The 27,680-nt window shown below is 39.4% G+C and overlaps 1 protein-coding gene across 1 annotated transcript in view; it reads left to right on the forward strand.

The window, feature by feature from the left end:
- The window catches only part of CDH12 (cadherin 12), a 701,357-nt gene that overhangs the window by 372,625 nt on the left and 301,052 nt on the right, over window positions 1-27,680 (forward strand). The gene's annotated exons all lie outside the window — the stretch shown is intronic.

Here is a 27,680-nt window from a genome sequence, read left to right on the forward strand (position 1 = left end):
TGGGAAAATTCAGTACTAGGTGTGTCTTGGGGTCACCTTGCTGGTTGTAACCAAGACTGGTTGAAGACAGTTTGGGGCTGTAGATAGGCTGTTGGGGTCAGCTACTGAACCAGAGTTGAATGGAGACACAGTGTGTGTGACCTGCATGTGTATTACTGACTTTGAGCACGCCAGGCAGAGAGCTACAGAACCAAAGAATTGTTAAGATACCCAGGGTTGAAGGGCAAATGATGACACAACTCTTCACTGGTGACAGTAAGATTCTGAAACTCTATTTTAATGGCCTAGATCCCTAACTGCACATGCTGTAGATGAAAAAAACCCAAACAGACTAAGAATATTCCTTGTGTCATCTAGAGGGGCAGCACAAAAAGCCTGGGCTGATGACAATAGGAGTTGATAGTCAACTTCAGCAATGGAAGTGAACAGTGGAGCAGCAATTATTTAACTAATAAAAAGCTTATAAAAGTAACTACAAAGAAGACACAACCCATTATTTCAGGAAAGTACACTTGTGCAACAAACATATTCAGGGTAGCTGATTACCCTCCTTTGGGGCCCTTACATACATGTTATTGATTTATTTTTAACATGTGTTTACCTGAAAGGAGTTGTATGTATTTTATCCTTTATTTTAAAATGTATAATGGCTTGTATGACAATCATTTGGGAGAAAAATGTATAGGAGCAGTATCCCCTTCTTAAATTTATAATTCTTATTTACTTATTTGTTTATTTAAAAATGATCCAATAATTGAAGGAACTGATCTCTGGCCAAAGTTCACTTTTCAAGATGAAATTAGATATTTGAACTCATTCAACTAAAAAAACAAACAAAGTTGAGGCTGTCACTGAGGGGGAAAGTTGAAATTGGATAGCTTATAATAATGTTTAAGTACATTGCTCAGTTAGCTGAGCCTATTTATATAAACTGGGGTTTCATCAGCTAGAAATGGCATAGAAGGAGAAAGATCTGGGTATATTCCTTGATTACAGGATGAATATGAGACACCAATGTGATGTGATCATGAAGAAGGTAAATTCAATACCATGATGTGTCAGGTGAGATATTTCCAGTAGAGATAAGGAAGTATTAATGTTATTGTACAAGGCACTTGTTTGGATTACTGTGCAATTCTGGTCACCCATTTCAAAAAAGAAAGTTTAGGAGAATGGAGAGTCTGAGAGGTTGGTTTCCTTAGACTAGCAAAACAAAGGCTTAGAGGGGATATGAATGCTGACTATAAATATATCTGGGGGAAAAAAAACAATTTAAGCTAAAAGATAATGTTGGCAAAACAACAAATGGATGTAAACCATGAATAAACTTAGTCTGGAAATTTGAAGAAGGTTACTTACCATTGGAGGAGTGATGTTCTAGAACAACTTCCCAATAGGAGTAGTGGGAGCAAACAACCTAAGTAGTTTTAAAATGGAGATTGAAAAATGTATTAATGGGATTGTATTGTTGGGGTTGCCTATGATAGCAGGGGATTGGCTCGATGACCAAGGAGTTTCTTTCCAGTTCTATTCCTATGGTATAGGTGGTGATTCCTCATGGAGAATTTATACATCAGAGTGTCACAGGATGGGTCAAATTTTGTCTTCCTCAAAACAGCCAGATCATTGTCTGATAAGAAAAAATGCAATATCTTGGCCATTAACAGTTATTTTTGCCACCCTGGCTACTTGACTGTCCAGTAGTGTTGAGGAGTCCAAAAGTCCCCAAGGATATGAACCTACTTATTCACACCAGGCACCCTTGGACGGGGTTATAGATGATGCAGGTTCTTCAGACCGCTTCCTGCTCCTTACTAGCATCACCTCAGTCTTGTTTCAGCATTACCTGATTGCTCATAATGAAGGTTCTGATTTTGATAGGACACTGAGAAATCAGGGACTTGGACTCTTTACATTTGAACTAAAGCACATGTAGAGAGGGATGTTGTCTGCATACAGCTGGCACGTTAGCCTGTATTATTTCACAAGCTCTCCCAATGTCATCAAATAGGTACAAGATAGAGAATTTAGCTTTGTGGGACTTTGTAGCTAAGGGGTTTGGAGGTGGATGAACAGTTACAATAACAACTACAAGAAGTTTGTCTAAGGGGACTATTAGTTAGGACTATTCAGGGCATTTACATTCACCTCTGAAGCTTTCTGGGGGCAGGATAGGAATATTTGTACTCCACCATATCGAGTACCATACAAAGACTCAGCCCGACGAATGTGGATATACTTCCTCAACAGTGGCCTAGTGTATATTACCATATATATCAGTGGCTGGTCCCAATGACTATGTAGCCTACTACTATCTCACAATTAAAGGAGTTCCCCTTTACCTCAGTTGGAAGGGGCCTGTGCTTTTGGTGTTGAATGTCATAAGATCAGTCCCATCTGACAATCATTGTTTTTATGTATATGCAACCACGGTTTGTTACATGTGGAAAGAAGACAGGATCCAGCATTCTGGTTTCTGGCACGTGACACTGGAGTCTTTTTTTTATTTTTTTTTTTCAATTAGTTGCCTTAATACTACAACCCTTACTCAGGCACAACTCCCACAAAGAACAGAGGAATAGAGATCACACCTACACAGCGAGGATAAGAGAAAAATAGCAAGAAATTATCCAGAGGTCAGAGTTAATGTATTGTAAATTGATTACAATTAAGCTTGTTTGAAGTGAGGCTATGAATAAAAGATGACAAACTAAGCATCTGAGCAAAAATGCACAAGTATCAGAAAAGATGAAAGAAATCGATATAATTAAATCATTCAAAACATATCACTTACCAGATTTCTAAGAGATCCCATTATTGCAGTAGTTATAGTTAGTTCAGATTAATTGGGAAACATTTTGTTAGTTATCACAGTAAATGATAGGATGTTTACATGTTATTACAAAAATCTTATAGTTCATAAGATAAGCGCTTTAAATTAGATGTTTCTGGTTGAGGGATCCTGGATGGATAAAGAATGCATTTTGTTTTATATACATCTGGAGTATGGAGCTGGAATGAGACAAAGGAATTATAAAGAAAACATTTAACCAAGCCTTTTTCTTATACTAATATAGTTATAAATCTTGGTTGACATGTGCAAATATTATGAATAATTTTGGAGGGTCCAACACTTATGAATAATTGAGGCTACCTAATGAAATAAATACATTCACACCATGTAACTCAGCTTTTTTTTCCCCTTCACCATATAACACAAGCCCACCTACATCACTGCATAAAAAAATTCTCTTCAAAGGAAACAGGGACAGCCTTATTTAAAGACGCTTAGAGGACAATTAGTTCCTCAGGCTATGTTCCTATTTTGAAAGACACAGAGGAGAATATATAGGAGCCAGCAGCATATGTGAAATTATGAAATGGGGAATCTGGTTTTATTTTATCTGAAGCACAAATTAGTCATTTTGCAAATATATCTTGCAGTATAAATTTACCATCTGAACTGGTGTCATGTATGGAATTGTTTTTCCATTTAAGCCAGAAGCCATGTTGCAGTGTCTCAAAGGTGTCTTTTCTTGTTAACAGTATCTGTTTCCAGATTAACAAAGAAAACTTTCCTTTTGAAATACCCTTTCTGAACCTTAAAGGGCAGTTATGGGCAGAAAATTGACTGTAAACATACCATTTCCATAGTCAACAGATCTGAGTCCAAGCACTGTAAAAATGTATTCATTCAACTTGAATGTTCCTCCTACGATAATTAAAATATGATTTCTTGTAATCTGTGAAGGGGAAGAGCAGTGTTATTTAAGGTTTTTATATTGTTAAAATAGATTTCAACTGGAAAAATAGAACTGTTCTGTGACATTTAGTCATGCATACAGAAAATACTTAGAATGATTCCATGCATATTTTAACAGATCATTCTGACAGGAATTAACATTGATCAGAAAAGGCAAGTGAATGAAAGACAGAAAGATGGATAGATTTATGTGCCAACGGGTTGTAACTTTATTGACAATGGGGAGGGATGCTATCCAGTCTGCAAAGATTTGAGGTCTCCCCTTTGTCTTGCAGGCAAAAGGGCCTTCAGCCAAATCCCAGGTCTCATGTATAATCTGCTGGGTGATCCTTTGAGCCTTTATCCGCACTGGACACCAGCCAGAAGTTGTGATGAACTGAACATACTTTTAACCTAAACTCTGCCTCTGCAATGCTGTGAGGAAGCCATCTCCACTCCCCCCTCACAAGATTCCTGCCAATTTGGCCCTATAGGAGAAATTCCTTCCTTATCCAAAAAGCAAGTGATCAGTCAGATGTCTCAACTACAGGAAGAAAGGATGGGGCAGCAGTACAGCCAGATGGCTCCTAGTTGCTTGGGCAAGTTTTAAATTGAGGGGAGGGGTCTGTGCGAGCCCATCAGCTTCTATTATCCCCTGGTTGGAGAAAATAAACAGGATTCTATAGGAGACACCTAACCCTCCTACCAACAATTAAAAAAAAGTAAGTGTCTAGGTCCCCCTTCCGCATCTATCGTCGGAGTAGTCAGGTGGGTAAATACCAAAACTCAGAATAAAGCAAAACAAGGAACGATTTATTCAGGGGGCAAATAACAAATGAGGGGGTCACTTGCGGATTTAACAAGATGGAGCTTAACTCCAGATTCCTTCCCAACTTAAACCTAAACTACTGTGGCAAATGGCCAGCTTCACCCTAGTGGGTCGCACACTCCTGCCTCTTGTAATGGACCAGGGCGCCACCAGTTACCCCATCTCTCCAGGGAGGGGGTAGGGACCCAGGCCTACCCGCTTCTCCAGGTCCCAGCCCAGGGGCCCTATGCGTAGCAGCTATGTGCTGCTGGCACCGTACTCACAGCTGCAGTCTTTTCCCCTGAGCTAATTTCCCCCCTCAGTCCTTCTGGCTTCTCAGGCCCTGCTTCCTTGCTGCCTCAGCACAGACTATAAAATCGTGGCCATGGCCCTCTCCCTGAGGCTGGGGTCCGTGCTGCAGGACATGGTCCATCCTGACCAGACCTACACTGTCCAGGGATGCACCATCCTTGATAACCTCTATCTGGTCCGGGACCTCCTGGAGCTTGGATGTAGGGATGGCCTGTTGTTTGCTCTCCTGTCCCTGGATCAGGAGAAGGCGTTCAACAGGATGGACCACGGGTATCTCCTGGGCACCCTGCAGGCATTTGGCTTTGGGCCCCGCTTCATGTGTTTTCTCCGGGTGCTGTACGCCTCCGCACAGTGCCTGGCCAAGCTCATCTGGAACCTGACCAAACTGGTCAGCTTCAGGTGAGGAGTGCACCAAGGCTGCCAACTGTCGGGCCAGCTGTACACTCTGGCCACAGAGCGCTTCCTCTGTCTCCTCCGCCAGAGGCTGACGGGATTGGTGCCCCTTGAGCCAGACCTGTGGCTGGTCCTGTCAATTGTACACAGATGACGTACTCCTCACGGTCTAGGACCCAGGCGAGTTAGAATGGCTGGAGGCCTGCCTCGCCATCTATTCGGCAGCCTCCTCCACCCAGATCAACTGGGTCAAGAGCTCTGGCCTGATGGTAGGGTCTGGGTGGCAGACGAGCTCCCTCCTACCCATGCTTCAAGTCATCTGGTGGAGCAGGGGTCCGCTGCTCTATCTGAGCGTTTACCTTTCTGCCATCCATCCCTCCCCGGCAGAGAACTGGCAAGACTTGGAAGACAGAGTGTCTGAGTGGCTGCGGAGATGGACAGGGCTGATCCGGTGCCTCTTCCTTCGGGGGAGGGCACTGGTGCTCAACCAGCTACTCCTGTCCACGCTCTGGCACCAGCTCAACACCCTAGTTCCAACCCCAAGCTTCCTGGCCCACCTCCAGAAGACAATTCTGGAGTTCTTTTGGCCAGGACTGCACAGGGTCTCTGCAGGGATCCTGAGTCTTCCCCTGGAGGACGGAGGGCAGGGCCGGACCTGTGCTGTCTCCACAGCCAGGTCCACACCTTCCGCCTCCAGACCTTTCAGAGACTCCTTTACGGTGCAGGTAGTCCAGCGTGGAGCCACTTGGCGCCCACCTTCCTCCGCCGCCTCCAAGGGCTCCGATATAATTGGCAGCTCTTTTATCTCCATCTGAGAGGTCTTCTGTGAGACCTCTCCAAGCTGCCGGTCTTCTACCAGGACCTCCTCCAGCCCTGGAGGCTGGTCTCGGCCTCCAGGCCCCTTGTGGTCACCAAGGGGGAGGGTCTTCTCACGGAGCCCCTGCTACACCACCCCCAGCTCTGTGTGCAGGTGGCGCAGACCTCTTCGGTGCAACAGAGGTTGGTCCTGGTAGAAGTCATCAAGATCAGAGATCTTCTGAACTACGACTGTGGGGACTGGGTGGACCCCCAGGTGCTGGTTCAGCGCATTGGGGTCTCCACCCTTCAAACCCCCCGGTGCGTACTCCAGGAAGTGAGGGCAGCCTTGCCCCCACTGCTCGGGTTTACCTTGAGCGGGTCTTGCGAGAGGGCACTCCCCACCCCCTCTCAGTCTCAGCCCTCTGATGCTTTCCATTGGGCCTCGGCCCTGCGAGCCCTCCCAGCCTCCCTCTCCCCATGCACCGAGCTGGCTGCATGACCTGCAGTTGGTCCTCTTTCTAACCGCACTGAGGGACCATCTCTACACACTCATGCTGCACATCCTTCACTTCCTCGCCCTCATGTCCCGTCCTGACACCAAGTAGTGGGACCTGATGCCACCTGTGGAGGGTGAGGACCCCCAGTGGGCCAGTCTGTACTCCACCCTGAACCCACGACCCATCGGAGACATCCGTTGGTGGCTTCTTCATGGAGCCGTAAGCATGGGGGTGTACTTGGCGCGGTTCATCCCTCACCCCGACACCTGCCACTATTGCAGCGAGGGAGACTCTGCCGCACATCTATCTCAAGCAAGCCAGGTTGCAGCCCTGTTCCAGCTCCTCCGGAACCTCCTGTTGAGGTTCTGGCTGTACTTCTCACCACACCTGTTTGTCTACGCACACTCCATCCGTGGCCCCACAAAGTCACGGGCCCTCCTCGTCAACCTCCTTCTAGCCCCTGGCTGAAATGGCCATCTAAAAGACCAGAGAGAGGAAGTTGGCTGGGGGTGTGCTCTGTGACTGTGGGGCCTACTTCCATTCCCTTGTGCACTCGTGCATCTGGGCAGAGTTCCTTTGGGCAGCGTCCATTAGCTCCCTTGATACCTTCTGGGGGCAGTGGACGCTGTCCGGGGTTCTCTGCTAGGCGTCCTATTCTGGCTCCCTTCATTTGACCCTGTAACCCCCACACCCCTTCCTGGTTTTTTCATTAGTTTTTCCCCGTAATTAATTGTATCCCAGGTCCAGTGACTCCTCCCCTTAGGCTGGGGGAGGGGCCTTTAGCTTGCGCCTGCCCACTTCCTGGATCACAAATAGGACCATTCTCCTACTGCCCTCTGCCCTTGCTATGTCACACTACCCAGGCCCAAAGTTAATAAGAACTACTCAAGGTCTTTCTTCACCCTCCTGGGGCATTGTTCACGACTCCCAGGATGATGAGCCAGGAACTCAGGATCTGATGATGGACTCAGGAACCACAGTAGGTAATCTGATCTTCCGTGATGTTCTTCCTAGAAGCTTCTCTTCTTCTCTCCACGACTCCTGCGCATGACGACACCTTGCTGCCTCTAGAGCGGACAGCCCCGAGCTGACTGGCTCCCTACAATTTATGGAGTCCTGTTGCCAGGCAGATCACGCTCCTTTCCACCTGACCTTTCCCGCCTTTTTCCCAGAAAAGGCTGGAAACACTTGGGAAGAAGACCTCCAAGATGGAGTCCTAGTTGTTCTTTCGCCATTTCAAAATGGCAATCAGCTTAAACATTTCAATTAATTAACATAATTCCCACACTGACGATTTTACCCATAAGGAACAGGGAACATAATACAAGGGTATTCTCAACTAAACATCCCCCCAAACCGGCTGATGGATGGGAGAGAAGCCCCTCCCCTAGGCATATTCCCACGTTACACTTTGAGGCACAAAGAGTGGTTCGACTCAAGTATATCTGGATATGAGTTTTTCCCTCTCCCTCCCAAGAGCTGGCCAAACTTTCTTCCTGTTGAGGCGGAGAGGGGCACTCTCTGGCAAGCATTCATATTCTGCATATATTCAATATTACTGAATGGGTAGAAATAGTTAATCAGGACACCCATCCTGAAATCACAACAGGCCAGATTTTCAGTTGATGTAAATTGGTAGAGTTCTATTGAAATCAATGGTTCTATGTCAGTTTGCACAGTTTTCTGTTGAAAATTTGACCCATATATTATTTTGTTAAAGAAGAAATTCAATATATCATTTTGGGGTATATTTAGGTTTCATATCTCAGGTAATTCAAATATAAGTAGGTTAGCTCTGTACTGACACATACTTGGTTGAAGTTTTTTCATAAATTTTCACTGGAAGAAAATTTCCTCTCATAATTAACCAATATTCAATATAAATCTAGGACATAATATAAATCTTGGGACTTTTGAATTAGAATTGAGGACTCATCTAAGCTGTCCCTTGTCCCCCACCTGACTGTATATCTAATATTTATCTCAACTCAACTGAAGAATCCTGGAAGGTTTTAATAACACAAGAAACAAACCTCCTAACTGCCTTATACATGACTGATGTTGCACATTTTGTGCCAAATTCAGAGACGGTGTATAAACTGATTAAAGTTATACTCCCTTACATGTACTCAGACTCCTTTACACTCAATGAGATTTTCAGATCTAATTGCTCATGCATAAGTGAATGTAAGGGGTCAAAGTTAGCTTAAATGACATGCCAAGCAGTCAGAAGATGGTGTAAGTTATAATATGGGTTGTCCTAATTTGTCTGACACTTTCTTACACCCTCCTGTTTGTAGCTTTTTGTGTGATTGCCCTGCCCCCGTCTTTTTTGGACTCTGAACTTCTGAGTAATACCACCTCATATTCTGACAGATTCAGAGATGGAAAGTGGGAGGTGTAAGTTACATGTTGTGAAGTCACTGTTAGTCCGATGGAGTTTAAAGAACATGACATTGGTGAATTGTATGTACACTGTGAGGGCAGCAGAAGGTGTAAATCATATCTACCGCGACTCCTTTTATATTTTAGAAGGCAGGTTCCCAACACTTTCTGTAAAAAATCAGGCCCCTTTAAGGAGTCCCAAGTAGAATTGGTTGGGAATTTTTCAACAAAACTAAAATGCAAATTCATCAAAAATGAAACTGTTTATGAAACAGTCTCAAGTTTGACAAAACACCTAACTCAAAAAAATATTTGGTTAAAAATAACATTTTGAGATTATAGGATCATCATTACTTTTCATTTAAAAATTTTAGTAAATTTAGACTAAAAAGGTTTTAAAATGGAGGGGGAGTGAAAAATGAAATAAATCATTTTGATTGGTTGAAACTGACTTTTTCAGACTTTTGATTTGTGAAAATTTTCTAGATTTCAAATTTTTCATCTAATTCAAGATGGATATTTTTTTTAAATGTCAAAAATTCTTGGATGGAAAAGCTTTCCTTTCCTGCCTTAATCACAAGATGGGCACCTGAAATAATAATTAGACCTCATAACAATTTTAGGCTTATAAGGGTATGTCTACACTGCAATTAAACACCTGGAGCTGGTCCATGTCTGCTGAATTGGGCTTGCTTTGGGTGTTTAATTGTAGTATAGACGTTTGAGTTTGGGATGGCTCCTGCATGAGGGGAGGATCCCAGAACTCAGGCTTCAGCCCAAGCCTGAATGTCTACACTGCAGTTTTATAGCCCCATAATCAGAGTCAGCTGACATGGGCCAGTCACAGGTGTTTAATCGCAGCGTAGAAATATCCCAAGTGTGGTTTAAGTTTGAGGAGCTGCTACCACCTGTTATTACTAATACTTGTAGTTCTGAGTTTTTCCCAAGATTTTAGAAGCAAACATTTTACTCTGTGATGACAAAGATTTATTTTTCCCTAATAGCATACAAATAGTAAATGTGCAAAGTATGACTGTCATTAAAACTCTCAATAATTTAATTTGTACTTACAACAGTTCAGGTCCAGATACCCCCATCCTACTGGAAAACCTATGGGAGATGGTCAAGAGAAGAGGAAATATCAGGAAAGTTCTCTCTGTATATTGTCTTCTAAATTATTTTGTTGTGAAGAGGGCGTTGCCCCTCATCAAACCCTCATAAAGAAGCGGAGGATTTGACTCCTATACCCTACAGGCAGTGCTTAATTTGTAATGAAAGAGGTGCCAGGGCTCAAGCAATTTTTTTCATTTTCACAACTCATACAGCAAGCCTAGAGGTGCCAGGACTCCACCCTCGCACAAATTAAGCACTGCCTACAGATTCCTAAACTCTGCTGGAAGCTCTAGAGCCTCCTGTATACATTGGCTTCATGGCAGACCACCACTGCCTGTGGCTTTCCCAGAGAATCTCTTTAAATTGCCGGAGTTTGATTAGGTTTCCCTTTTCTGTGTGTGTGTGTGTGTGTGTGTGTGTGTGTGTGTAATGGGGGAATAAAACATATCCTTTTTATATCCCCACACATCAGTCCTGGACTGTATGAAGAGACATCAGTGTGAGGTCCTAGGAAAGGGGGTAATCGGAGGTGGCTGACTTGTTTCTCATCAGGGGTCTGTGAGAAACGAACGGATCTTAATTTTGTAATTGTTCTAGTCTGTCTCGAACTACAGCTGACTCTGAAAAACCCCAGCCCAAAAAAATGTAAGAAGCACTTAACTCTTCAAAGGTTTCTGTGACAGATATGGCAGTTTCCTGCAATATCCTTGAAACACCTTACTATATTTATTTCATATATTATTTTGATCTGGGATTATATGTAAATTATCTGGGTGGTGATGTCACAAATGTAAGACTGGCAGGTCAATATACTATATTGAAAAACTTCCTTGCAAGTATGGACTTTTGGGACAATAAGTGTGAGATGGATTTACCATCAATTCCCTAAGGAGAGATTTATGCAAATTGCCCAACTCATGTTATGCAAAAAAACAGCCTTTTGAATCTACTCCCTGAGAGGAGGGGTCACTGTCTTCTGATAACCTGTTATAGAAGGCCAAGATCAAAAGCCCAAGCTGTATAAAGAAATGGTTGCTCTTGTCCAGCCTTTATTATGGTTCTGGATCTAAGATGTATATGAATTTGTAACCATGGGGAAAACCCAGTTATGGATTTTGTAGTACTAAAACCTACTTGAGCTCTATGTAGGAGTTGGGTTTACATCTGGTATGCTTTTTGATATAGTATGAACATGTGTAGGTTCCTTTATTGTTTCAATATGGTTTCTCTGTTATGATTTTACCTTAAGAATAAATGTGCTTGAGTAACATGTAACTTCTGGCAATTTACTGGTCATAGCTCAAAGTGTAGGCATGGGCCTGTTTAGGCAATATTGCTTGTTGAGGATATCATGGTGTAAGGTATGCAGTCTTAAAACTCCAAGTTAGGAGGAAAAGAGATGAGGGTGTCTTCCCAAGAGAGGAGGCAACTAGGAGTTGGAAGCCTTTAAATGGGTGCACTCAATGGACCCAGGAGGGTGAATAAAGGTGCGGTTATCCTGAAACTGTGAAAGTTACTATAGAAACAGATTCCTGAAAGATCAGTAGATCACTCTGGCAAAAATTATTAGTGGTGATGTGGTCTGGAAATAAACAAGTTTGTTGTTGAAATGCTATCTGATACATATAGCCCTGGTAGCATAGGAGGAGGTTATCCAGAAATTGTTAAGATGATACTTCCAAGAATTTCCTGAAACTAGTCAACAAGGTGTTGATAGTTTGTCTCTCAAAAGATTGGCTAGTTAGCTAGGCAGTGAACTTGAAAAGGGAATTAGCATTTAAAAGTTAAGCCTCAGAATCCAAAGGAACAGATTGCATTTTGAGATGACAGCAAGAAACTTTGTCTGTACAATTCCCTGAGTAATATCTAGGAATTATTTCTAAAACATTTTCTTACCTAATATATTTTTTCTTTAACCAAGATTTTTGCTAGATTGCAAAGTCTTGCAACATATTTACTTCAAGTAGTTAATATTTCATTTGCAAACATTTCTATGTGAGATAACTCTTATTAATAAAAACGTATTATTAATCAAGCATTCCCCATGCACTTCACTTTGAGGTAGCAGGAAAGTGTGCATGCCCCCATGATACTGAGAGCTATGTTGGCAGGAGCGTAACTCCTTGTAGGGAGACTGACAAGAATGGAAGACAATGGTGAAGGACCCTATGTCTACATGACATAGAGGGACATAAAGAGAGATTATTAATAAGCGGAAAGATACTGATGCTTATGGATTTGTTCACATTCTGAATATTATCCATTTATCCAATATCATCTATACATAGCAACAAATAATACTTCGCTCTTATATTAGCTCTTTATATATCTATATCTATATATCACTAGATTTCAAAGCACTTTAAAAAGGAAGTCTGTATTGTTATTCCCATTTTACAGATGGGGAAACCGAGGCTTTAAGAGGTGAAGTGACTTGCCCAAGGTCTCCCAGAAGGCCTCTTGCAAAACCAGGAATAGAACCCAGATTTCCTGAGTCCTAATCCAGTACACAAATCATATATTTTTTCCACAGTCAACACATCATACAATTTGTTATTCCATTTATTAACTGAAATGATGTTAGGAGAATTTCATTCTGAGTAGAGCTGTTCAGGAATTATCCATTGGGATGGTTTTCTGATGGAAAATGCAGTTTCTGTGGAAAAATCAAAATTCTGATTTTGCCAAAAGTGTTCTATTTTCTGTCAGGAAAACCTACATAAAATATTTAATTTGCGGTCTGCTAGCCCTGATTTGAAATATTTGGGTTTTTTAACTGATCCAAAACATTTAGTTTCAAGTTAGTTCAGCAAAACATTAAATAGCATTTCTCATGTAGTGCAGTGCCTTCTGGGATTTGTAGTTTGGGTTCCCATTCTCCTATGGGCTGGACTGCCTGGAAGACTACATCACCCACAATGCCATGTGAATTTTCCACTAACTGAGCTGTGTCATGCATCAGGGGAATAACATGATTCTTGGTGTACTATGGAAGATATAGTCTGATTAGGGAGTCTGGCCCATAGGAGAAAGCATGGTGACATTGAGCTTCTGAACTACAATTCTGATAAGGCTATGCACCACTCTGAGAAATGCTGTTTAATATTGAACTGACTCAGAGTGAAGTGTTTCATTTAGTCAGTTCATTAAACCAAAATGAAGCATTTAAATTTCAGGCATGTCAATGTTCAATTGCAATTAAAAATGTCCAAACAATATGTTTAGACATTTCTGAAACAAACACTTCAAAATTTCCATCCCATGAAAAATTTCAACTTTTTGTCCTGATGTGGGATGAAAACAAATATTGAAATGTCAGTGTTGCCCACTGAAATGGAAATTCTGAGGTTTGATATGAGATTAACATCACTCTGGCTTGTAAAAGAGGCTACTGTGAAAGGGATCAGTATTGATCTCACCATCTGGGCACAAGCAAGTCCAGGAGTGAGATGAATTTGCTTAGTGGAAATATAAGCATAATTAAATATAGGTTCCTAGAACTGTTTGGCAACATTTTCACCACATACACTAGAAAATATCAGTTTTGCCAATGACTCTCGAGCATTAATCTGAGTTTAGTGCTCTGGGTCTAAAGCTCAATCCAGCTCCCACTGAAGCAATGGAAAGGCTCCCATTGAATTAAGTAAGAACTGAATCAAATCCCTAAAGAGCAAATGGACATCAACAAATGTTGTATAAAGTGATGTGATTACATAATTAATTAAGATGTGCAGATGGAGGCCTTAGGGAAATATTTTATGAATGCTAGATCAGAGATTATTTTAAATTCATTACAAATTATAGCTATCCTTCAACCTATCAATATAGTAATCTTCTGGTTTAGAACAATCTGAAAAATAACAATGAACACAATTTGGTTATTGACTCTTTTGTAATATTAGACTTGAGTTCTAGCTTATTGGAGGCCTGATACAACTGAAGTCAACAGAATGACTGCAGTGCAAGGTCTTCCATCAATTTAAGAACACATGGACTAGACATTTAGTCATCTACATTGTTTCTGATTTTGATTATATAACATTGACTGTTATTTCATTGTTTCTGATACTATTATAATATCTTACAGGATACATATCTTACACATATACATACATACATATCTTACACATATACATAAGATACAGGATATCTTACAGGATTTAGGATACATATCTTACAGGATGCATAGTTTCATATATTCTGTAAGACTGAAATAATAGTCAATGAATCAGAAACAATACAAAACCCTGTGAATTGACTATTATTTCATAGCAGCATTACACATGAAGCTATAAGCTGAAATCATGACTAAAAGTATGTTTTCCAGATAACCTGACACCTCAGCCAGATGTAAACAAAGCTGATGGGCTATTACCTGCTAAGTGGCCATTCTTTGGCAGTAAATGCAGCAAGGGCAACAATTTTACATCTTAGCAAAGAAACAGCATGGAGTCGCCTTCCACACAGACTGCCTGTCACCTTTCTCCCAGATGGAAATGCTTCTCAAAGGAGGGACAAGACTATAAAAAGAAGGGGCAGACACTACAAGATACCCCTCTCTTTCTCCCTGCCCATCACATTCTCTGCATCTGAGAAGATAAAAGAAACTGCCACTGGACTTTGGGGGAGGGATCGGTTTGGTCTGAGAGTTTGGTCTGTAATCTGCTGGAACACGTTGGGAGAAAGTTTGCTTTGCAACTAGATTAATTTCTTAAGTAGATACTAGTAAGTGTTTTATCTTAATTTTTCTTGTAACATCTCTGACTTTTATGCCTCTTCACTTGCAATCACTGAAAATCTATCTTTGTTGTTAATAAGCTTGTTTTACCGTTTTATCTAATCCAGTGTGTTTTATCGGAAGTGTCTGGGTAACTATTTCAGATAATAAACTGTCACATTCCCTTAAAGGCATAACTGATTTATTATTTTTATACTGTCCAGGAGAGGGCTGGGCAGTATAGGACACACATTTCTGGGGGAAGATCTGGGACTGGGGTGTGTGTTGAGGTCACCCTGCAGCATAACCAAGGTTGGTGAGGCCCAAGGTGTAGCTGGCAGGCTGCAGTTACACACAAACACTCAGGGTGTGGCTTGCATGCTGGAAGGCTGTTTGTGTGTGGCCCAGGTGGGAGCTAATACAGCAAGGCATTTTGAGGCACTCAAGGTTGCAAAACAGGTGACCCAGCCCCCCACTAGTCTGGATTGTGCCACAATATGTCCACAGTGTTTTGTATTTTTTCTAATTTTGATTGTGATATGACATCTCCCTTTACAAATATGATGGAGCTCAGTTATAGCAATTTTAAACCTATTAGTAGTATCAAAATAAAAAAAACCCCTTATAGTTCTTTGTATAGGGGAAAGAGACATTAATGGGAAAGAGAATTGTTCTTTTGACATACTTTTTTTTCCATATGCTGAATGATTAACAAATATAGGGTTGTTCACTGTAAAATAAAATCTTCTTTTTGAAAATCTGGAATATATCTGGGAGAAAGTGCAGAGAATTGCACACATTTTGTTTGGAGAATGTTGGTGGGAACTGTGATTAAAGGATTAAACTGAATCTTCAGGATACTGCTCTACTCCGGGGTTGGTGCAGGTGGAGTTCAGACACAGGACCCCTGCCTTTGCCCCCCAATATCTCCTGCCTCACCCACACCCCCAAAACTTTGAGGTGATGTGTGGTGGTGGAAGCAAAAGAGCAACAGTCTCTTCTCTCCTCCAAGCATAAGTACTACAGTTGTGTGGGCCCATGCTCAGGCCACGTAAGTGTGGAGACTGCTTGCCCCTGCACACCTTTGCGTAGGTCATTCATAGTCTGGCTCAAATGAATTTGCATTGGAATATTAAAATAATAAAGTTGAAGAGTCTGAATTTCCAGGTCACTTAAAATACTGCAGAACACATCCTGCATAGAGTGGGTAGCACTCAGTTTAAAGGGGATAAGTGAGCTAGGAGGTCCCCTGAACAATGTAAAAAGTTCTTCAGGCAAGCTTAGTCACTGATGGCCTGCGGGAATGTTTATGAAATACAGTATAAGATTATCTCCTAAGCTTTTATTTCTCCATTACTGTATTGTCAGTGTGGATTGCCCATCACTTTGATGCAGCCCTTACATGAGTGGTCACATAATGCAAATTTGTAACTTATTACAAACAATTAGTTTTCAATAATAATGTCACTGCTCCTCTGTTTATTGAGAGGTGTGTACAAGATTGCAAGGATATTCTTTTGTTTCGTCTTTGTCTCTCTCTTTCTTTATGCCTTATGAGTAATCTTAGGGCTTCTGAAGGTACCTGATTATCTGTCCTGGAAACCAAAGCCTTCTCTTTATCCACAGAACTGATACGGCATAGGTAATGGCAGTGCAACTTCCCCATGTTGTCTTGCCCATATGCCTGTACCCTGATCTGGCAGAAGCACCTCTAGAAATAAAAAGATAGTTAAGTCTTCATGCCTGTTCAGTCCTTAGTCTCTTTGCTGAGACTGCTGAAAAGTGTGAAGGACCATTTCATGTCAAGCACTTAGCACACCATGGGAAAGAAATAATAGTATGCCAACATAATGCCAATTGCAATATTAATGCTTAGTTAGAGTTGTAAATGTTAATGCTTGGAGCACCATTAACTTTTGTACTGACGGCCATTAAGATATTTGTGAGGCTTTGAAGGCAGGTTGCTGTGGGTTTCAGCTGCTTCTGGCATCTTCCTTCCAGACATTCCTTGTTCCTGATCCAGGAAGCCCTGGGCAAATGGAATTGTACAATCTTTTTCTGCTTGGTTGGCGAAAGCATTTCATGGAGCCACAGATCCTCTCCCTTATGAAGATCTGGCTCCTCTCTGTTGATTTTACTGAAGGTGGAATACAAGCTCTTCTGCAATTAATATAATGACTAATGAAGCAAAGGTCACTGTGTGTTCCTTAAGATCACCTAAGAGAGGTTGGGGGAACTGATCCATCTTAAATATAGCGGCTAAGTAAGGAAGTGAAACAAACAAAAGTGGATGTTAATTAGCCCAGAGATTTATGACCCTGGTGGAAAACAAAAACTCTATAATGAAACCAAAGACCATTTTGTTGTGCTATAAATGGAACACACTTTGGTGGCTATGTACACTTCTGTTATTTTGTAAATCACCATATCCCAAAAGCTTTTTGATGCTGTGGAAATGACAGCAAGACAACACAGAAAAAAATTCAAGGAAGCTGCTATAGATTTTCTGTTTCCTCTTAGAACTATGACTTTCAGAGTCCATCAAAAGAGTGTCCAAACGCCATCCTGTCTTTGTCTTTACTTATGCAGGTGTTAAAAACCTCAAAATCTTCTGTATTCAAATGCCAATGTGCCTGCCATTTTTGCAATGCTATTGAAAATGTCATACTGTCATTTCATGCTGATGCAGAAAACCCACAATATTGAATAATGTAATTCAGGTACTGATCCTGTACATTAATTGGATGTATTTTTCAATTTCATCATTCAGGTCCCAGATGATATATGCTGAAAATATGCTGTTTTAACTTTGTGATGCATCCTAAGTATTATAGGAATATAGAATTTAAATTCCATAGTTTCTTACTATTACACATGGCAGTATTTTAAAGTGAACATATATTGTATGGCTTTTGGCCAATCTTCCCTAAATTCATTTTTTTTAAATTGTTTTACTAATTTATTAGAATTACAGATATGAGAAACACTTTTAGTGTGCATCATTTTTATTGGGCCAAAATCTGTGGTCCTTGCTCAGACAAAAATCCAGATGAACTTGCCTGAGCAAGGGCTGAATAAAAATTACAGGATTGTCTCACATGCTGAGCCACTCTGGTGAAGAGTTGAATGTCCTCAACTCCTGTCCGCTCCAAAATCAGTAGGATTTGGGAGCAGAGTTGCTGATTTTTTGGTTTATTTATAATTTCAAAAAGTAAAATAATAATAAATAATCTGGTGTCAAACTGAAAACAAACAAAACTTTTGGATTTTTAGGCAAATTGAAAAGTTTTTTTTTAATTGCATTATTGTGTCAAATAAAATATTTTGCTTCAAACAAAATAAACATATTAAATATATTTTTTAAATTTTTAATAATAAAATTAAAGGAACTTTTACAATAAAAAGTTGTTTCAAAATAAAAAATCAAATTTTTTTTATTCTTTTCCCCAGAATAAACAATTCAGTGAAGCTAACATGAATTCACAAAATGTTTTGATGCTGCCAAGTTTGAATTTGAATTCCAAACTGAAAATTTTGCTCAGCTCCACCTGAGACTTGGGAGTTGAGAATGGTTTGGATTTCACTGGAGAGACTCAGCATGTCTCACTATAATGCTAAGTGGTGAACTTCATGTTTCCTTATGTCATAGAGTTACATTTTTAAAGCAATCCAAAGATAAGGCTTTTATTTTATTTCCTTTGTGTACACCAAAGTTTTAAGAATTTTTATCTTTTGGTTGTTTCTAATTTAATGGATTAACACTGTGCAAAGGATCATTAAAAGTAGTATACATGGTTTGGGGCCTGCTTCTGATATCACTCATTCTGATTTTACACTGATGTAGTGTGATTGATTTCAGTGGTGTTCATCCCAATTTACACAGTTGAAAGTGAAAAGAAAATCAACCTTCTCTGTGTTTACATCTCTTGGGAAAATAAATGAAAATGTAACTCTTAGGGTTTTGCAATGATAGATGATAGATAGATAGATAGATATAAAGCGTACATGTTGTATTTTAAAACAGAGTGCATATTTGTGTTTTTCCCATGTGGCATTGTAACGATGCTAAATATCTTTTTAATTTAATTTAAATGTAATTTAATAAGCATTATTCATCACACCATTCTGAAATGAATGTTGGAACACTGTGGTGTACATCCACTAAATTACAAAAAAAGAGAATCATTAGAATAAGAAAAATGGAATTACCATTTCATAATTTGTAAGTTATCAGTATTTATTAATGCTGCAGAAATGTAGCAATAAAATACTTTGTTAAAAGAACAGTAACAATGTGCTGAGGTTATTTCATACTTCTGTAGTACATATCTGTCTGTCTAATGTGTGTGTACACTATGACAGATGGGTAGATTAGCTGTAATGATTGTTGTGAGGTGTGCTCTTTCATATTATTAATTCATACATAAACTCTAGGTGCATTTAATTCAGTCTGAAAACAAAAAGATTGCAACTGGGGATGTCCATGAGATTAACATCTTTAAATTGTAATAGGATTGGTTCTGTTTGTACAATTTCCCATTATCATTACAATCATTATCATGAGTGGATTCATGTTGTTACATATTCTGTTCTCATTAAAACCTTTTTACACAGAACAATGCTATACACCTGTGACAAACAATAGTAAACTATGTTAATCTGACCTTTGGCATGTGACTAAAAATTCACTCCTGCCTTCACAGCTTTTACGTTAGCTGCCAGCCAGTTTTAAATGGATGCACAGTAGCATTGCATATTTCTATTTTTCATGCATTTTTTAGGCATTATATATGTCTAATGAGCCAATTCCACTTCTGGTGTAACTCCATAGATTTCATTGCCCAATTCTTAGTCTTAGAATGAAAGAAAGAAAATGGCATAAGGTATGAAACTAAGGGTGAAATTATGACCCTGTTGAAGTCAATGGGACATGATAATGAGACTGGACAGAGTTAAAAATCACTGTAACTGCATTTGTACAGAGAATGGAAATTCTATTTCATGGATAATTTTGAAATGTCAAAATTTGTTTTGGCTCTAGTTAGGAACAAAATACAAACATTTCAAAATTCTCTCAGAAAGAAAATTATGGGGGAAAAAAAATCAAAAATCCAAATTCAGTTCCATTGAAATATTTTATTTAAAAAACATAGACACATTTAATTTGGCTTTGTTCTGAATTGGGAGGTGATCTGAACATTTCAAAAGTCTCCATGATGGAAAATTCTGGGGGAGAAAAAAAACTTTTTGGATTGATCAAAATGTTTCAGTGAAATCAGATGTTTAATTTCACAACACAATTTCAGTGGAATTGCAGTCTCCTATGGAAAATGGTTCTAAGTTTTTCCAACAACTGGAGTTGTTTTTTCTTTAATGTAAATTATTTTAATTCAAAAGTAGGCTCAATTATGAAGATTTTTAAAAACCCATCTCATAATGAAGGGTTTTTTAGTATGTTGTCAAAGGGAGCTGCTCTGTTCAGGTGGACACCCTCTAGTGTCTCAAAGGAGGAATTAGCTCAGATGGTGTTTGGGGAGGGGTGTATGTGAAAGTAAACCTTGGTCTTCTGGTAGGGGGAAGTTGGTATCTCAACCTGACTGATTTTATTATGATGAGAACATAGTTATTTAAATAGGTTATAGCATTTCAAATGCAGAAAAAGGACTATCCTATTAGCTTTATAGGAGCGGTCCTGACATGTTTCACATTAAGATGTCTGCTTATTATATGGAAGCGTGGATGTCAGTTCCTCAGTGAGGAGAGCTAGTCTATTAGGTGTGAAATCGTGGTTTCTCTAACACTTCTTTTATTAGTGAAGGAATGGGTCTCTAGTCATTTTCACCTACTTTCTCCAGCTGGCCATCATCAACTTCTTCACAAGCTCTTTGTTACAACACATTCTTGTGTTTCACCCAGTCTTGGGAAGGGTTTTGCTATGTATGGTTATATAGTGTTGAAGGCAAGACATTTACAGAATAGGTCAGGGGAGTCTTAATTTCTCATCAGGAAACAAGTTGAGAGAGAGCCTGAGACTAGATCCCCTGGGGAACGTCTGCCTACTGCCATGCTGATATCTGACCGCCCCAAAACTGCAACATTAACAAACTGTGTCAGCAACTTTGGAACCCAAAATATCATGATTTTCTTACAGCCTGATCTATAATTGTTTCATTGCCCCCACACAGCATTTCCAAAAATGACAGATTCATCCTGTGGCAAAACTTCAAAATCAACCGCATATTGGAAACAAACCCCACTTGTTTTCCGCATTTCTGCATGTTCTCTTTCTGCTGGTGATATCCATACCATTTGGACTTACAGCAGGGTTTCTGTACATTGGCAGTGTGCTTCATGGCTAATTAGAGGCAGAACTCCCAGTACAGGGGGAGTTGAGTGGCTAATTTTTAGAGCATTGTACTGAAAACTTACCTCATAATAAAACAATAATCATGGAAGAAGATGTCATGCTGGCTGAATTGGAGGGGGGAGGGGGCATTTATTATATTTTTTAACATCAGTACGTCGGAATCATGCCATGTCATATACTGTTAGAAAGGCTATAATGTGCTAAATAAGATGATAATGTTTATGTTCATGTGTTATATGTGTAATGGAAGTTATGGATATGGTTGATATATCTGTATTTCAAATCGTGCTGTGTCTGGGCGACATCCCAGACAGGATGGCTGCAGCACTAGCCTGTTTAATGGCCCATTAAGGAAATTCACAGGTACAATGGGCCTTGGGGGAGAAGCCAGGGATATACCTAATGAGTCACCAGGACTTACTCATGTGACTCTGGACTCCATCTTATTCCTGTAAATTTCCACAAGCAGCATGGCAAAGGCCAAAAGACATAAAAGGCAGCTGCAGCACATCCATTTTGTCTTCAGTCATCTTCAGCCACCTACCTACTTCTGGATCAACACATCTACAACTGAACTGAAGCTGTGAAACAAAGGACTGAGACCCATCCAGGTACTGGATGTATACTAGAGGGACTATACAAGCCTGCAAACTCCACAATTCTACTAGAAGCCTGATATATATATGGACTTTCAAATCAATTGTATGTGTCTGATTGCTTTAATTATTTAACACTTCTCTTATAGTTTGTTTCTTTCGTTTTATAATAAACCTTTAGTTTTAGTTACTAAAAGATTGTCTGGCAGCATGGTATTTTGGGTAAGATCTAAACTTATATTGATTTGGTGCTGTGGCTGACCCTTTGGGGTCAGGAGAAACCTTTTTGGTAAAGAGCATAAAGTTTTAAATAACTGGTCTCTTTACTGGACCTAGTGGCTGATTGGGAGCCAGAGACTGAAATGCAGTAAAGGGGGCTGTGTATATTTTTATTTTGGCTTCTTGATAACCAGTGTGGGGAACAGAAGCACGTTTGTGACTGGTTGGGAAGTCTGACTTCAGTGTCACCCACCAGTGCTGGGAGAAACTGCTCTCCTTTTACAGACTGCCCTGACCTTGGCATTTTCAGGTGGCTACCCTAGGCATGGATGGGTCACAGAAGAGTTAAGGAGTAGCACAATGGCATCTTTGATTTATGAAAAATCAGTTTCCATTTTCTTTCTAATCTAGAGCATAGATGGAGAGTGTGTATGCGCAGATTAAAATGTCAGACCTGGGCAGAATTGTAGCAACTGCTTTGGTAAAGTATAAAATATTTGTGAAATGTTACAAAGGAGAAAAATAGTCAAAAGTGGGCACACAACCTGATTCCCACTAACTTGGCAGAATGATCTTGTTATGTATTAACCTGTAAGCACAAATGCATAGAAGTTTTAAAACAAAACAAATTGAAATAAAATCACTCATTGAAACACCATACATCCTTTGGGTATTACACTGACTAATTGAGGTTGGGCAAGTCACTTAGGCCACCAATTCCAGACTTGTTTGCCTTACGGTGGTTACCTAAAGCAACATCTAGGCACCTAAAGAAAATTAATTGGATTTTCAGAGGTGCTGAGCACCTACAAATGCCATAGACTTCAGAGGGACATAAAGGTACTTAACATCTCTGAAAATAAGACAATTTATTTACATGCCTACGTATAGGTTTAGGTGTCTAATCATAGGCAAACAAGTTAGACCAAGGTCAACATTTCCTATCTGAGCCTAGGTTCCCTATCTATAAAATAGGCCTAAAATTTATATGAATCAAAGAGTTATTGTATGAGCCTCAACTCTGTAATGTTTGTGCAATGTTTTGGGATCCTGAGAGAGGACTGCTGAGAATACTGGTTTTATTATTTATTAACTCTTGGTTCTTCAGCCAAAGTTGGCTCAGGCGAGAACAGCAATGAATGATGGAAATTGTAGTGCACTGTCCTTCAATTTAACATCTGGCATAACACCAAGTAAAAGGACACTGCAGAATGCCTACCTAATCAACCAGGGAGCTGGAGTTGTTGTATAAACTTGGTAAGCAAGAAGAAAGCACACTAGAAAGGAGGTGGTTTTTTGGTTAATTTTACTTTCTATAAATGTTATATTTTTGTGAACACACAGTAATAGAAAGCCTACAGAGACTGAGTCTAATGAAGTTTTAATAATAATAGGGAGAATTCATGGGTGTTAAAATATTTTAATTATGAACACTTTGGTGAGACCCTGAAGTGCAATTCTGTAAATTGTGCATCCAAAGTAGCACTTTCAAAAAAACTCAATGTGTTGGTTTCAAGTTAAGAGCTTAATTCAGTCAGTCTTTGCTCCCATGAATAGTCACAGGTTAAGTCACTGTTGCAACACACACGATCGGATTCTTATTTGTACAACACTGTGTGTGGTCATTTACAGCAGTGTAAAGTAGAAATAAAAGCCTACTCCATCAAAATGGTAACATTGTCCTTCCACTTTATGCTGGTGTAGAAGGCTATGTAAGGTGTAGTGTTAAAGAGAATCTGGCCCCAGGTGTCTATAGATGTTTTACCAAGAGCAAAATAGTAATTTTCAGGTTCTAACATTTTTTATTTCTTGCAAACTTTGACCGAATAAAATGCTATACTTAATTAATAATTTAAGCATATTGTGTGCCACAATTTGAGTACATTCTAGTATTTTGATTAAAATCTTTGCCGCTCACTTGCATAAGCTTTTCAGTGTCAGGCCATACGTTTTCTTTTCTGTTAACTCCCTTACTCCTAATAATCCCATTGACTTTGCTGGACCAACCGCAGTGGCCTAAATCGTTGATTGCTGTTTCTGCAAGGAAAAAGGGTATGTCTACACTCGAAGAAAAAGTGTGTTCTTAACACTGTTAGCTAACTTGAGTTAAAATAGCAAGGAAAACATGGCAACTCAGGTTAGTAATTTAGGTTAAACCTGTTGGGGGGCCTGGGGCTGAACTCAAGCTACTCATCTGAGTTAAAAGCCAAGTTGCCATGTCTTCACTGTTATTTTAACTCAAGTTAGCTAATATAGGTGAACTAACTCAAGTTAAGAGCAGACCTTTTTTTGCAGGGTAGACAAGCCCTTAGATAGGTGTCATAGTTTCACCCAGAAATACTTGCATAACAGTGGGGAGTGAAGGGTTCTCAGGATATACGGAACCAAATCCAGTTCTTGCCTACCTAATCTTCAGGAGAGTTGCACTGGTGTAATTGAGGATAGAACCTGCCTGCTGTGGGTTTATAATTGTTTATAGTGTGTTGAGCATGAACATTGCGCTTTGTATTGTACAAACATAGGATATAATCCTTGTTTTAAGAATCTTGTAGTGTGGGGGCTTGACTTTGCAAACACTTTCAGGAAGGCGTAGTACTTATTACCAGCCATAGTACCATTGAAGTAATTGTGACTATGCTGAGTAGTAAGTGTTTGGAGGATCAGCCTGTAATTAAGAACCAGGTAAAATAGCTCAGGCGCATAATAACCAAATGACATGACAAGTTTGAAGGGTGCAGATGTTATCATTGGAAAGCTATATGGAATAAATGTATTTTGAAAAAGGTATTTGAAAGAAGAGAGAGTGGTTTTTGTTTTTCTATGGATTTTTTGTGTGCATGAGAGGAAGGTGGTTTATCTTTTGAGGGAGCCCAGAATAAGGCATTAATCCAAGGGTGGAAGAAGGCTGCAAAGGGTATGGGTTGGATGAAGACATAGGGGAAGGAAAGAAAGCAAGCAGGAGAATAGGAAGAATGTAGATCAGTTTAAGGCCACATGCAAAAATAACTGAAGCAGGAGGGTATGTTTGTAAAACTCTTTGAGATTCTCTGTAATGAAGAATGCCATGAAAATTGAAGTTAATGCTAGAGTTGGGTTCGAACTGCAAACTTTTGGCTCGGGTTCTGTAACTATATTCAGATCCAGGATTTTGTTCTGATCCATATCTAGTTAATTTCCTTAACAATACTTTTGCTAATAATAGCTCCAACTGAAGAAAGCAGTTCACAAAGAGCAAGAGATGAAGTCCCATTGCCTTCAATGGGGCTTAAGCAGGCTCTTTATGTTAAGTGCATGCTTAAATGCTTCCCTATTAGGGAATGTTTTCCTGAATTGGAGCCTGTAATAATACAAGGACTAATGTGTGTTTCTATTGTTGGACTTTCTTCCTTCTAGTTCTCTCTTCTGTCTTTTATTGTTGAATTTAGGCTTTGAGGTTCTTATGTCAGTCAAGAATTTTGTCCGTGAAAAATGATGACACTTTCTTTTTCAAGGTGTACTTCAGTTTTAAGGTACAGTACAGTATGTTAATTCAAAATTATAGTACAGTTCCCATACAGATATTTACTTAGGGGTTGTTCTGAAAGCAATGTTATCAGATTTGTATTTTACCACTGCTTACAAGGACAGAGAGTCCTTTTTCACATATGTGATTATATATTTAATTATTTTTAAAATTATTTTAGGGAAATTTCATCCTGGTGTCCTGGTCGTGAAGAGATCAGGATTATTTATTATTTATACTGTGTTTTCTTGAAGAAATTAATATTTTATTATTAATATTCATCATAAATAAGTAATTTGTACCTTTTATATCATTAATGACATTGGACAAATATACTTTTGGTTGATTGCAAATGTGGTGCTGTGCTAATGCCAGTGTGATAGAGCTACTTTACTTTATGCCATTAGTGTAGCTTTAATTAAGTAATAAAAATGACATCCAAAATAATTATATACTGTATTCTGGAAGAAGTGTATAAAGCCAAAACATATGGAAACAAAAAGAATGCTAAAGATAATAGTGACACTTTCATGCCTAGCCCAAATAACCTCAAATACACAAAAATGTTGGCATAAGCAACATTCAGATCATATTAACAAATTTTAATTAAAGATGTAATGATATGGTGGTTTAATTGCAGGTACCAAAGTCTAAAATCCAGCAAACACCTCTATGAAAGGCTGTCTGCTGAGCTATAGATAAATAGCATTGTACAGCATGCCACTCCAATTTTTTTGGTATAGATTGAAGCTCAATTAAGTTGTCAGTACCAACCTTCTGAGAGAAATCATTCCTAAATTTTATAAATTTATGCATAAAAAATAAGGCTAAGTTGACAAAGAGTACAAACTCTTTTCAGTTACTTCATATTGATAGTTCATATTGCAAAATGGCTTTTTTGTGCCGATACTCTTTTGCTTTTGTTAATGCCAACATTTCTAAAATGACATTATAAAAAGCCTTTTATCCTATGAGTAGTTTCTATTATATTAAAGATATAGGGCCTGATACAGACCTTATTTTTCCAGTTCCTTAACCACTGGACTAAAATTTATAATATAGGCCTTCATCTCTTTCCTTGTAAACCCCCACCATCCACGTACAGTTAGCCTTGGTCTGAGCATGCCGACTGGATTAGGTCCCTCAGGCAGGACAGGTGTTCCCCTATCTATTTTACCATTATTCAAGGTTCAAACAGGACTAAGGTCTGATTATAGGCATCCAGACACCTGTCTGAGGCACCAGTGCATATGCCCAGAGGTGGGAACTTAGGAGCCTACTGGACTTTTACAGTGAAAACTTAGGCACCCCGTGAGTGAAGCAGCCTGCAGGGTTAGATATTTTTTATGTTTCCCATCCACAGGAAATTTTTAAATTTCTACTTTTCATTTGGAAACAGAATTATTTTTTTAATTGGAATTTCCCACAGAAGGGAAATTCTGACTTTTGACCAGCTTTATTTAATATTTCATCTAGCTGCTCACTCACCAGTTCTTTTTCATATCTCCTTTCCAGAATCCACAGTTCAAATATTTCCACCCATATCCGTAACAGCCAACTTACCATCTTAACTACAACCACCAATATAATATACTGACACACACAATTCAGCAATGTCAGCATGAAATGTAATGGCAAACATAATCCAAACACTGACAAGTAGAGTTAGTCAAAAATGAGAACCAAGAGGGCTTGAGTTTCTAGGGACCTTATAAGGTGAATCAGAGGGGAAACAGGCATCATTTGTAAGGGAACAGCACTTCGTATTTTGTGGGTGGAAAAATATTCTATAAAATGTTCAGATAATTTTCTAATACAGTAGTGCTGTTTTTTCTGTCCATCTACCTGAAAAGTCAGGTTGCCTTAGTTACTATGCCTATGGCAACCCAATCCTCCAAGTGGTGGGAGATGGATATTAATACAGCACAATATTACAGATTTAAGAAAAATCTGAAGTACCTTTTCAGTTAAATGTGGCATAACCAAAAATCCATGATTATGTGATACAGTATAAAGATTTTATTGACACTTATTTGTAATGACTATCATAATTCACACTTGTTCTGACACTGAGTAATGTGGTAATCCCAAACCAGTGCTAACTTAATACCACACCATCAAGTGTACTTTCATTTATTCCTTGTTTGTCTAGCTGACTGTCTCCTTCCTAAAGGTCACGTGTTTAAAAATAGTCAGAAAAACAACTATACTGAGACTATTAAAGTATTTTC

The sequence above is a fragment of the Emydura macquarii genome, unplaced genomic scaffold, assembly GCF_026122565.2.
Source record: "Emydura macquarii macquarii isolate MOO-44397 ecotype Brisbane River unplaced genomic scaffold, CSIRO-AGI_Emac_v2 contig_320, whole genome shotgun sequence".
NCBI classification, from domain to species: domain Eukaryota; kingdom Metazoa; phylum Chordata; order Testudines; family Chelidae; genus Emydura; species Emydura macquarii.